The sequence below is a fragment of the Aquila chrysaetos genome, chromosome 13, assembly GCF_900496995.4.
Source record: "Aquila chrysaetos chrysaetos chromosome 13, bAquChr1.4, whole genome shotgun sequence".
NCBI classification, from domain to species: Eukaryota; Metazoa; Chordata; class Aves; order Accipitriformes; family Accipitridae; genus Aquila; species Aquila chrysaetos.
In genome coordinates, this window is record NC_044016.1 from 33,436,125 (window position 1) to 33,449,828 (window position 13,704).

Sequence of the window (13,704 nt, forward strand, 5' to 3'; positions counted from 1 at the left end):
TGCACTTCTCTAAATCAACTTCAGCAGATGGGAAGGAAAATAGCTTCAGCTAGCAAAGCGCAACTGCCCTTGGGCACTTTTCAGATGGCAGTGGAAGTGCAGCCCGGCAATGCCCTACTGTCTTAGTTTTGTCCTCTTGGATGACAGAGGCAGCCTTGCCTGAACAAAGGATTATTCCCCTCTGGCTATTCCTCTCCTCCCGGTTTACAGAACTGTTCAACTACATACCTTTAAACATTTCTTGTATGGTAATTTTTCCTCAATCATCACGCATTGCTTCATTTCTACTGGTATTTAGGGAAAAATAAAATAATGCATAAATAAAAAAATAAACACTCAAGTAAAATATAAACAAGAACAACATAGGTTAAAAGATGGCTAAAAATAGTGGTATTAGTAAGTCTTGTTTTATACTCATCAGGTAGGGAACCCACAGCTGTAAGAAGAAATTAGACCTTGTCAGTTTATTAAAAACCCATGATCACAACTGGTTAATTTATCAAAAACGGAAGGGAACACTACCAACTAAACAGGCTAAACACATCACTTAATTCAACTCCACTGAAGTCATTAAAGTCATACTGGCATAAATTTGTGTTTATCTGGCATCATCTGTTCTCTGGTATGGAAGCAAATGGTTATGTAAAACCACTGGAAAAATCAAAGCTGACTGTTGCAATGGACCTTTAGAGAAAACAAGCTACATTTTAAGATGGTTGAAACAGACTCCATTGGTTTTGAGCAAAAGCTTCACCTGCAGAATTTGTTAATGCAAAATGAATTGCATACATGAACGTCAGTGGTGATGTCATGGGTTTTAAAGTCCTGGGTCAGCTAGTCAGTGAAGGAGGGACACATCCATGATCTGGCTGGAGGTGCTGCTTGTTCAGGCTGCCTCATGCTAAAAGGGCGAAGAGCTCAAGACTGTTTTAGCACCCTTGCCCCAGAGCAAGCCGTGGCTGTATCTAAGAACCTGCCCGAAGGGCTGTGAGAAGATCACAGACATTTCTCCTGTCCTTGTTCTGGTAAAACAGTAGCAGTGCCTGCCCTCTTTTTCTTCCCGTACTTCTTCCAAAGATTCAGTTCATTTCCAACCCTCTTTCCTCATATAATTTATTGATGTCAGTGGTTAGGAAATTGCTAACTACTTTAAGCTTTTATGATTTTCAAAAAGACTACAGCCCTGTGTGCTCGGATATTCCCTTATGTGTGTCCTCTGCAACTTAAAGTGTGCTAGACCTAGTTTAGGATGATGGCAATATGGGCCAAAGAACTGATGAAGCTACAGAGGATTTAGGGTGTCAAATACTTTATAGTCTAGGGACAAACACTGACTATTAGAGAGCCTGGGGCAGGAAGGTGCTGAGCCAGATTTAAGCCTTTCTAAGCCAACTTGGTCCTGATTGCCTATATATGCAACAGTGGGGTTAACTTAACTTTGAATTTCCAGGCTCTAATTCCTCTCGATCTCCTTTTTTTCCTGTGAAGTTTCCAAAGTTTAATACCACTCTGCTCTGTATCACCCTTGCATCTTAACCCAGCACTGTGTATTTCCTTCACATTTCTAAAACTTCCTTAAATGAGTCCTTCTGCAACATTTTGCTGTGCTTCCTTGTCTTGCAAAGGTTGAATATATTTATCCTTACTTTTTTTCAAGTTTCAGTGTAATGTGAAGCACCAGGGGAGCCCTTCCAGCTTCTGTTTTCTCTGCAGGAGTCCATGCTTAGTTTATCGTCTTTGCAGGATACCATGTGAACAGCAGAGCTCATGATTGACACAGGAGGCTCGCAAGGGCTATCACTATCAGCGCAGGTACAGCCAATGCATATTTCAGCACTTTGGCAGGGGTTTCTACGGGTCTTGTGATCTTTGCAGGGATCCTTATGGGAAATTCAATGAGGAGAGTCTCAGGAGAGGTTGGAAGACAAGAAAGATAGGGGCAGCTTTGAGGGGGTTGTGTTGGTGGTGGAAAAGAGAGATAATGACATTGAAAAAGCAGCAGTGAAATAAGAAAAATGTAACAAGAGAAGAGCCACTTGTGAGGTTAAGACCTCTGCAGGGAATAAGGACCCGAGTTCAAAGATCACTGGAGCTTTGGCTGGAGCAAAGATAATGGGGAGGAATAAGCAAATTTGAAGTGTACATTTGGGGGTATCACCCCAGCAGTAGAGTGAGGTGTGTAACCAGGGAGACAATAAAGAAAGAAAGAAAGAGAGACATGTGGCAAAGGGAAGAAAAGTTTGCTGGAAACGGTGCTTAGAAAAATAGCACCCTTAAAAGAGTTATTAAAATGGTCAGTAAGACAGAAAGGAGAAGCCAAAAGAAGGGGAAAAGGAGAAAAACAAGAACGGCTATGCTGAAATGCCTGCAGGGGAGAGAGGGCTCTGATTCCCCTATTTCTTCTCAAATTTCTGTTAATGTACATAGCAAAGAGCTCTTATTTTTCCATTCACATCTGTTTGCACCTTTGCACGTAGCTTTCATATGTTTACTCATATATATGCGACTTACTTACAGATGGGTACACCCCATTTTGCATCACCCCTGAGAGTTTTCGGAGAAGTTACAGCCTCAGCAGAACACAGCTGTCAAAACCGTCTGATGGTTTGCAGCGTGAGCAATCTGGTGGGCAGTAACTGATGGACATTTTCGACACCCCGTTTCTCCACAATTGCAGGAGTTTCTTGTTTACTTCTGAATATACCTCAAGATTTGATTTTTGACTGCTAAAAAGTCAGTTCTTTCATTAAGAGCTGTTGGGGGTTTACAAGCCACGTGCCTAGGTCTAATGTGCCATGGCTATGGAACATTCCCAGCCAAGACCTCCTCTGTGCTGTGTCCTCCTCGGGCAAGGACTGTGGAGTTGTTTTCAGGGAAAGGTTACGATTTCATCTTTTTCCCCAGGTCTTTGTCTGAAGGAATGTGAAAGGATTGGATAGATGGGGGACGTGTTTATTTCAGGAAATAGCTGTGTCTTCTTCTGTCTATGAGAGGGAATACATTTGGCGATGTGTTATTGTTAAACTATGTACGTGCTCCCTGGAGAGCCTTGTACACAATGTACCAGATCTGTCTGTAAGAGGAATAAACAGGTACATGCTGGTACAAAGCCAGGATCTGTAACACAAGCTCAGCTCTCCATTGACAAGGAAAGTGCAAGTGGCATTTGCGCAGGACTTTGCGGCAGCTTCTCACGCAATATTACACAGGCTGAGAAAAAACAGTCCCTGAAGAAATGGATGAAGATGCGTTCCTCAGGGATTACTGTGTGCTGAGACTTCAGGAGCGGTGTGCAGCATCGGCAGCCAGTGTCCCAAGAGCAGTAACAGTCCTCTTGCCCAAGGCACTGCCATCAAAAATAGGCAGCCTGCCTCTCTAAAACTGGGGGCAGAGAGACAGTAAAAGGCGAGCCTTGACATTTGGAAATTAGTCAGCCGCTCTGTCTCACTCCTGCTTGCCTGCCTGTTTGGCAGCAGAGCAGGCTGGCGAAAATGTTCCTCTGATCACAGACGGTTTGGAAGCAAAGTGGTAGATCTACAGCTGGAGCATGTGTCACCATTACCTTCAATCAAAAGCCTTCACTAAAGGATTCACTTTAGCAGCACAAAAAATAAAGGCTTGTCTTAACATTTTGTCCCTCTCGTCCTTCCCCCGGAGGAATCTCACGCACAGCCCAGTGAAGGGGATGCAATTTCAAACAAACTTCTCACAAAAGAGCCACACTCCCCTCCCAGGACTTGTACCTGCCTCCCCCCAGTTCAGTCCCATCCCATAGTTCTCCAAGGCACCCAACTGATTTTCAGGATAAATCAATTCCAATCCCCAAATCTGTTTCATGTCCTTATAGACCCCAAACACAAACTCGAGGCTCTTTCTTCTCCACATTGTTGCTCAACTCTATGTCAAAAGCTACCTTTGCAGAAATTCTCATCCCAATTAATCACCTTTCCCTTCTCCCTCCCTGTCCCACTGTTTTCTCCCTGCAGTCCCACACGTGGCTGAGGGTCTTACCATCAGCTCAGCCTCATTCCCGTGGAGGTCACAAGTCCTCGGGGTGGAGGAAGCTGCTGCTGAGAGAGGAGGAAAAGCTGAGAAGCAGTGAAGCCCTTGCAAATGAGAGCTGGAGAGGGCTCTTTTCAGCTCTCCGCTTGTTCTCGAATGTGCTTCTTTTCAGTCTGGCTGCTCTTGGGAGAAACAGGCAGAAGGGCCTTTTTTTTTGCCTCAATTGGCCGGTAACCAGACAGTCAGGTAGGGCAGAGGGGTGCGTAGCTACAGATGAAGAAATAAATAAATAGCTGAACTCACTGGAATAAAAAAAATAAAAAATAAAGTTGCACAAAGCCAGAGAGTGACTGTGAGAGACAAGAGACTTCAGACAGCTTCGCTCTACAGTAACCTTCACCATGTTGGAAAATAGGTTTTTGCCATTGTTGTAACAGAAGTGTTGGGCTTTCACAAACACATCTTTCAACTGCTTGTTTCTTCTTCCTCTGACAGAGCTCTCTTTCAATAATTCACATAAATTCTCCTTGGGACCTGCATTTCTGTACTGGAATAATTAAGATCGGAGCTTATTCCTCTAAACTGTTAGACAGTGTGGCATCAATCACGTCTGTCAGCAAGACTTACCTCTGCCGGAGCAGCAGGAGTATCAGCTCAGCAGTGGTCTGCGAACACAAGAGAAGCAACATAGGTAGGGAGACACAGCACTTCTTATTAGACCAAGTGATAGTCCTGAAGAAAGGCCTGTGTATCAAAAGTTGCCCATTTTCTCCAATAGTGTGTGCTGGTCTAATAAAAGACAGGATTTCTTCCTACTAGCCTTGTGTTGCTTACATTACCTGTGCTTTGATCAGGGGCTGCAGTTCGCTTCAAACACTTCCCCAGGACGCTTGCTTGTTTTAATCACCACTGGCTGTCTCTTTTGCTATCAAAGGAGCTCCTTTTGCTAGCTTTTGATATGGGGAATGCATTACCCTGGAATCAAAGTGATGTTTAACTCATCCCTGAGCATCTGGAAAGAAACCTTGAACAGCAGTTACTGGCTAAATGTAAAATACATATTTATTAACAGCTGTGCAGGCTGAGGGGGGGGCTGTGTGTACGTGTATATGTATATAGTTTGTCATGCTGCATTTGTATTGCTGGAATGTGAAGGCAGCTGCTTTTTTATATTCCAGGTTCAAGGCATCCTATCTTTACTCTTTAAGTAGAGATGTAAAATAAAAAAAAAATGCACAGGAAAAATAGTTTGAATTTCTTATTATATAATACCATTCAACTGAGTGTCCTAGAACATCACAAAACCCCACTTCAATACTTACAGTGATCTTGTGATTATCATTGTAATTATTAGTAGTGGACTGACAAATGGCTCAGTGAAAGTATTTGAAATTTTAAATATGAAAGAGGAAGAAGCAAGTGGAAGGCGGGTGCCCTTCTGGTCTCACTGGGGGTCACCTCAGCAGCCTCTTCCAGAATTCCTGCAGACCCCATCCACCCCCAATTCCCATCCACCTTCTCCTGTGGTGGAGCTACAGAAAAGCAGGCTGAAATTTCTCAGAGCTGATCAACAGGAACATCTGATGTACATATACTCCCATAGAACAGGTTTACATGCATGAAAAAAAAATTCTAGTATTATTTTGGGACCTCTGCTGTCTCAAATAATGACTTCACCGATGATGCCACTACATGTGGGTCCAGCCTGTGTATCACCCAAGTTTTAGCTTAGAATGTCTTTTGCCTGAGGAGATGTTTGTCAGTGGCAGTTGCACCTGTGATTGAAATACAAATACGGCTTCCGCTGAAGAAATGGTTGAAAGCATTGTCCTACCCAACAAGCCGTGAAGCGAGCCATCCAGATTAGTGACAATTCCTGAGAAGACAAGGAGGACCAGGGGAACGTCCTTCCGCACGCAAGAGGTAGTAGAGGGGACGAGTGCCCTCAGCGGGGCCGGGGCCGGAGGAAGGCTGGGCAGCCACGTGTGCCCGGGACAGACACCACGGAGAACCTGCAGGCTCCTTGGGCAAGACGATGACAGGAGAGATGAAGGGCTTTCCAGACAAGGGTGCGTGGCCTAGTTCAGTGTATTTATAGCACAGCCTTTCTTTGTTCTGCTCTGTGTCCTTGAGGGATGAGGGTCAATTAAGCCTGAATGTCAGAGCTAGCATTGCTACCCACACTCATTGTATGAACAGCAAGGGCTGTCAGCAAGGCCAGAAATAACCTGACGTCCCGAAGCAGGCAGGACGGTGAGCAGAGTGGGGATCTGTTGTACAAACCAGTGTTTTGCCAAAAGAACGATGCCCCCCCATCTCCTCTGGTGCCCGCATCCGCTGTACCTCTCCAGTCCCTCACCGGGGATGCTGCTGCCACTTTAGCAAGAAAAGCCCCCGGAGACGGCATTTCCCTCATCCAGCCTGACCCAGGTGAAGGGTGGGTGACAGGTCTCATCTCACCGGGTGTCAGGAGAAGCACAAGCGGGGCGATGGGCAGCGGGTCCCCGCGGCCAGAGGTGCCTGTCCCGCGGCGGGATGAGCCCCGCTCTCGGGGTGAAACGAATCCCACCCTCCACCTCTTGCTTGCGGACCTGCGCTGTGCACAGATCATGAATGGAGACTCTGTTTTACCAAATCAGAATTAAAAAAAAAAACAAAAACAACCCAGCAGCATTCATACTGGAGATATTCCAATTATTAGGAGCAAAGAGAAATCACTGCGCTCTCCTCGTGCAAAACATTTGTGGTGCTGCTAAATGAGCCGCTGCAAATGTTGTAATGTTCCACTGATTTTTTGTTACTCAGCAACTACTGTGGTGGTTCAGCAGTGAATAGGCTAACCTGAGTTTTCCTAGCAGAAAAATAATGAAAGAAAATGGAAAGCTCGAGATGTAGAAAAGGACTGGTGACACTGGTGGCACAGTGGGAGGGAAATGAGGAGCAGGCGGAAGTTTGGCAGTCAGGAAAGGTTAGGTTGCAGGCAGAGCTCCTGGAAAGGGATCAGCGTGTCACCACCCTGTTAGGAGATTAAGGGAAGGCAAGTTGTGAAGCCAAATGGAATAATTTAAAAGACTAGTGAGAAGGCGAGATGAGGACAGCACAGTATGCTACTAGGGCAGAGATCTGCCTGGTTTGGGACAAAGAAGTTTGAGAGGACTGTTAGAATCTTAATCTTCCCATTAACTAAGCAATGAGAGAAGATGCCAACGCATACTTTGAAGACAGACGATTTCTGCTTGCCGTTAAAACTGGCTGAACCTTATGGGCAATAGCTCAAGTTAAAAGGAAAAAAAAAGAGAAATGAATGGTTGGCCAAATCCCCTCTGCTCTGCCTCTGCAGGCAGGAGAGCCGATCTCCATCGCTGCCGTCAAGTAAGGGAGCACTCACGCACAGCCAAGAGCCCTGCTCCCTGTGAGCACCGCTCCTGCTTGGAGCTCCCGCTTAAGAAATCCATGTGCGCCCATCCATGGGAGTAAAGCCTCGCGTGCACTGATACGATGCATATACAGCTGTCTACAAAACTGAGGGAATTACTTTAGTTCCTCCACCTGCCTTAACCTATTTTTCCTCTTCCTCAAGTGATCCTTAGCGGGTTTTTTTCCCATCTGTTTTGTTGCACTCCTATTTTAGAGTCTTTCCTGGGTATCCATTACTGGCTGCTGTCAAAGACAAGGTGGACCAGGTTCATCGTTAGGCTGATGCGATATGGCCTTTTTTATGTTCTTCCTTGGGTAATGGCTTGCTAAAAATTAAATCATTTAGTAAAAGGACAAATTAAATAATCAGCTGGGGTTCTTTTTTCCTCAGGTAACATAAGAGCATGTATGTTACATTTCGTTTGAATTAAGACTATAATCTTATACTCATTGCTGAAACTGTTATGTTTCATAGAGTGGCCTTATTATTTTCTGCATATTTTTCTTTGTGTGTGGAGCTTTTTCTTTCTATTAAATTGCATATCCATGGAGGATTTGGGGGCACTCAGCCAGTCAATCCAATTTGGAGTTGGATGGTGGTTGTAGTGGGCTAAGTCCCTTATCTGTCCCTTTCAGCTGTTTTACTTCTCTGCTATGGACGGAAACATAAAATTAAAAGTGGAATCAACTCAGAGGCAAGAGCCCAGCAAGAGACTTAGGAGGGAAAAGTTGAGGGGGGAGATTCTGACTAATCTCGCTGCAGCTGGGGTAATGTGCTGATGGATTCGGTTTTAAATATGCATGCAGTAGATTGGGTATTTCACAAATCTTGCCGTTTCATTTATCTTTGTGGGTATCAAAGCAAGTATAAGAAGAAAACTGAAATCAGATTGGTAATGGTTGGGGGTTTTTCTGAGAAGTGGGATTTATGGAATTCTGGTTTCCCATGTGGTGGGTACTGGGAAATAATGAAGCTCGAGGAATGAGTAGGAGGCCTGAAAGTGGATTAGCCATTCCTACAGGACGAGAGCAGAAGCATAAAGAGGAACTAGTCAGCGAATGTACTTGATTCCATGCATACTTCATGTTATGTACACGCTACGGTGAAAAGCAGCTCGTGCTATTGAAATCAGTGGTTATAATGGTGCAAAATCAACATAAATAAGGATTTGAAGCTGACGGACCAGACTGTCAATGTGCTTTGTGGGACTCACAGTTGTCTTTGTACCTTCTGACTTTGGACCAGAGAGGGCCTGGCATTTCTTCTAGGTTAGTACTTCCCAGGAGGCTAAATGGTGGCAGCTTCCCACGTCCCTCGATGACCTACATTGCTGGAGCTGCACAGGAGTCTGATGATGCTGCTTTCTTCATGCAAACCCCTCTGCTCTGCTTCTGTTCGGGGGCTGGCATCGGGCAATGCACACTGACGAATAAAATCTCTTATGGGAGGGGTTCTCCCCAGGGAGGATCCTCTGCCTCTTGCATCACAGCGATGTGAAAATGAAAACCTCGTGGTCAGCATCTTTAGCGCCTGAGGGACAGGCAGGCAAATCTTCCATCTCTTGAATGAGGGTTTCTCACCATAGCCAGTACAGGTGACTGACGGGATAAACCCCACCGCTTTGTATACAAATCGTGTTCTCCAGCTTGCTTCCCTCTTGTCCGTGGGGGAGACAAAGGTGGGAGAAGGGCTGAAAGGCTACGATGGGTATCAGGAGGGGAGGGTGAAGGAGCAAGGGAGTTTCTCTGCAACAAGGAGAGAGTGGAGAGTAGCAAGGGAAAGCAACACAAGGAAGAGGGAAGCAGAATTTCTGTACTTATTTAAGAATATTAAAAGATACCATCATAGAAGAAAGGAAAACATAGCAAAGAGAAAGAGAGACCGAAGGCAGAAATAAGTTGTTTTTCAAATCAGAAAATGTAATGCTAAACGAAGCAATAAAATACATTGCTGGTGTGAGTGCAATTGATTTGGCTGACATCTATTTTCTCCCTCCTACTAGGCAGCTCAACAAGCTGCTGAAGAGAGGGGCGCATAAATCTCAGGTAGGTGAGGTGCTGCGTTGATGAAAAAAAGGTATATAAAGCTTGGCATCTTGTGGACGTGGCTCCCCACCTGATTGATGCTGATGTCTCAGGCCATGGACATTGCTCTTTGGATCCAGTACAAATTCTCAGTGGTGCTGCCCACTCCCGTCCTTGTGCAGGCACAGGCATCTCTGAATCAAGAGGCTGATGCTGAAAACTAACTGTCCTGGGCTGGTTTAATTCTTGTGGCTGTGTGAAAGCTACCGTGAGCGCGGGAGAGGTGATGAGACTGGACAGCTAGGGGCGGTGGCAGAAAGGACCTCTCTTTAGAGCGGTGACACAGATTTATGCCGGATTACAGTGCTTGTCTCGTCATCAACTGGCAGGACACGAGTCCCCACGCTCGTAAGAGGCTCTCCTGTCTTGATTCTCTGGTGCGTAACAATGTAGGAGTTCTTGTTTACTTAATAGAAACCAAGCTGAAAAGAGAAGGGGAAGCCCTAGGCAGCCCCTGTTTCTGCAACCTGTCAATCTGGCCTCACTCGCAATTATCACCTCCAACACTTCTCCCCAGTGATCCTGTTTTCTTGGCTCCTACCCCTTGCTTCTCCATGCAGCTTCCAAGTCTCTTGATTTTCGATGCTGCTGGGTGACATTGTAATAAATAGAGAAGGCTTTGGTCAAACCCACTAGAACTCCACGTAAATTTTGTCCCAGTAGTTACAGCCAAGGCAGGGTTCACAGGTCTCCTGGTCTTTCAAATATGCGTTCAGGGCACGGTTTCTGGAGACCTTGTGGGAGGGGCTGATCTCGAGCTACTTGCAGAATAGAAAAGCAAAGCCCATCTCCTAGGGTATTTATAGATCCTTCATGACTCAGGGAAATTTCCTCACTAGTTGTCTTTTGCTAAACAACGACAGCACTTTTTTATCTTTTCTTATATATGGTAAAGCTGTTCAAAAGCTGCTTGGGCCTCCCTGCTTGATCAAAGACCTTTCTCAGTGAGTCATAAATGGATCAGCTCCCTAGCCCAGCTCAGGGACAAAAATTCACTACCCCGTTTATGTAAGGATTTTCTTTACATGTGCAGAGATTGCCACATGGTGGCAATTACCTCCACTTTACAACTGTATATACAAGTATGTAACCCAGCCCAGCTTCTTTTCCAAATGTCTGTTTTCTTTCGGCCCGTCCTGTGCTCTTAGGAAACGCTGGCACTTCAACGTTAAGATTACTTGCTCTTCCTTTGTTTTTGTTGGGGATGTTTGTCCCTCTTTGCTCTTCCCTCCCACCCCCCAACGCTTAGGATGCCATTACTTTTTCCTACCTCCTTCCAGTCTTCCTACCATAAGAGAATATTGGGACAGGTTTGGATTTTATATAAAAAAAAGTCAGACAAACTTCTTTTCCTTACAGGCATGAATAAGATGACCGTGGGGACAGCTGGGGAGAGCAGGGGACCACAGGAGGACGGATGCAGAGGGTTGAGACAGACTGCAAGTCCATGCTCGGGACAGCTTCCTACGACCCTATCCTCAGGTGGGCATGGGGAACAAAATGTGGAGCCATAACCCAACCTCTGCCATAATACCGCTGAAACCGAATCAGCTCTGTGCAAATTTACACACTTACTTTAAAAAAGGGCAGCAAATGCCACAAGAGCTCCCTACAATAATCGTACTGTGAAGATGCTGACCATGATCCCGTTGTCAATGGTGTTCTGGAATGGGTCCAAAGCAGGGCACAATTTCCTGCTCTCCTTCCCACGCAGCTGCTCGGGGTCCAGCGCTCTCGTCCTCTCCCCTCTCAAAAGAGCGAGCACCCCACTGAGGATGCTGCCTGCAGGTCCCACTGTAGCAGCGAAGGAAAGGATCTCACTCCACTGCAGGAACAGCAAAAACAGAGAGGGCTCCTCACGCAGCAGAAAAGCCAAGACGTCCCTGGAGTAATTCCAGAGCCTTGCAGGCTGAGGTATTTTTACATCACAGAAACATGAGATCTTATTTTTCAAGAGTCCTGACTGTAGGTTAGTGCCTTTTGTGCTTTCTTTTCAGCACAAATTTGTTAAGAAGTGTTGAAACTGACCTCTTACTGAAATTTGTTCGTGCCAACCTACCACTTTTTGTTGGCATGTATGTTTAAAGCAGTATTTTCCTCTGTATTGAATTTCATTCATAGATTGCTGAAATAGATTTAGAAGTGTGAGTATTTGTCAAGCAATGTTTAGGATCAAGCATCATTTTTTGCCATTTAACCATCACAGCAAGCATATACTCAGCAGACAGTCTGAATCAAATTCCATTGTATAGAATTGTCCTCTGTTGTGAATTATATTTTTTATGGCAGATTTACTCCTCTGACAGAGAAAACTCAATACGTAGCTGCATTTCTATTACAGATACAGTCTTCTGCTAGCCAACAGATAAGCTTTTTATCAGCAGCCATGCTTCTGTGGCACTCTTCTGGGCTCCTGCCAAGCTCTGCCTTCATTCCTTTCATGAACAGATCAATGTGCAAACATTTGAAAACCCTAAATAACATAATAGCTACTTGAATGCATGCTCAAAACTCCCCTCCCCCCGAATCAAACCGATTTCAAAACTGTTACACCTACCTAATGTACCTAATACAAATCTACAAAACCAAGGAAAGAACGGAAAGGGGTAAGGCATAGCTACCATTTCCAAAGCTGGCCTGCCCCACAGACCGTATACATCAGCTTTTCCTCTAAGCCACAGCAGAAGCCTGCCCTCCCATGCCTCTTTGCCACATCACCCCTCAAACAGAAAGTGCAGCATCAGCTGGAGCTGGGAATGTTGGGGAGAAGAGTCTGGGTAAAGAACATGAGGAACAAGCAGAGAGGAGAGATTACAGTGTGGTGTGTTGTTTGTTATGCATAAGAGCAATGCCAAGGTGGTGGCGGGGTGTGTATCAAAACACACAGCCACCGGTTAGTACTCCAGCCTAAAATTCAGAGATGACCTGCAGCTGCAGCTGCGTCGTCCACAGTGGTTGCTGAGGGCATCCTCCGCTGATAATTGAGCACCAAGCATTTATAACGAGGCAGCGAGACTCTTCACCTTATGCTGCCCCACAAGCTGCTGGCATCAGCCCAGGTGTGTTTTTTTCTCTTGTGAACTCTCTCTCTGTCCTCCTTTTTGCAATGGAATAAGCACCTGTGGAGATAAGATGCTTTTTTTCTCTGCTACCCTTCAAACGGGAGGATGCCCGTTAGCAGGAGCGATGCTGGAATGCTGGAATCAAAAAGTTCCCCATGGGGAAACAGCAGTGGTAAAAGAAGAAAACTGAAGAAAGTGAAGTGACCTTGGTGGACAGCTATTGAAGGAAAAAAATGAGAAAAGAAAGAGGGAAAACTAATTGGAAAGGGGTTAATGTGTGAGGGCAATATAAAATATTAAAAAGTACAAAAAAAGGAATGGGAAAACAACCCAACCCTCCTAAAACCAGCAAACAGAAGGAGAAGGCATAAGCAATAAAACAAGTGAGGCAAAAAGATGAATCAAATCTCTCTCCTTACTGAGGGGCTGTACCGCAGCCTGCCTTATCTTTTTTTTATATAAATTTATAAATAAACTTCATCATTAGCTTTTTTCCTGTCAGGGGCAATATAAAAGATGCTAATAAGTTCTTACAGAGGGTAAATAGTTTAAGGGGATGATACTAGTGATACTGAAGTATTAAAATAAAGATCAAAGCCAGGACTGCCAGAATAGGGTTTCTAGGTTATCCATACACCATTACAGCTCTAACAGATTAAAGACTCATTTGAACATAAAAAGACGAAAAATCATAGGGATCATCTCCATTAGAAAAATGGCTCGATTACAAAACATAGTAAAGGCCCAATTCTATCAGGCTCAGACCAAACAGTGCTTTATGAATAGCTCCATTAAAATTAGTGGGAACGACTCAGTGTGATCTGTTCCTCACCAAGAGTAAGGGTGTCCAAAGTCAGTCTGTTCAAGCTCAGTGGCATTTTTCAACGCTTAGATCAGTCTCTGGAGCAGTAAGGATGACAGCGGTGTGTTTTGACTGGTCATCATCGGTAGCGAACTTACAGTTATATAGATAAACATTTGTCATAGGGAGGAAAATCTGTGCTCTGCAACCTAAACCCATCAGAGCATTGAGTATCGTTACAGTGGGTGCTAGTGCCATCAGCAGTCTCTGGTGCCATGGGGATGAAGGTTTCTGCACTCAAACTCTACAATTCCTTGGAAGCAAGAGCCATTCTGG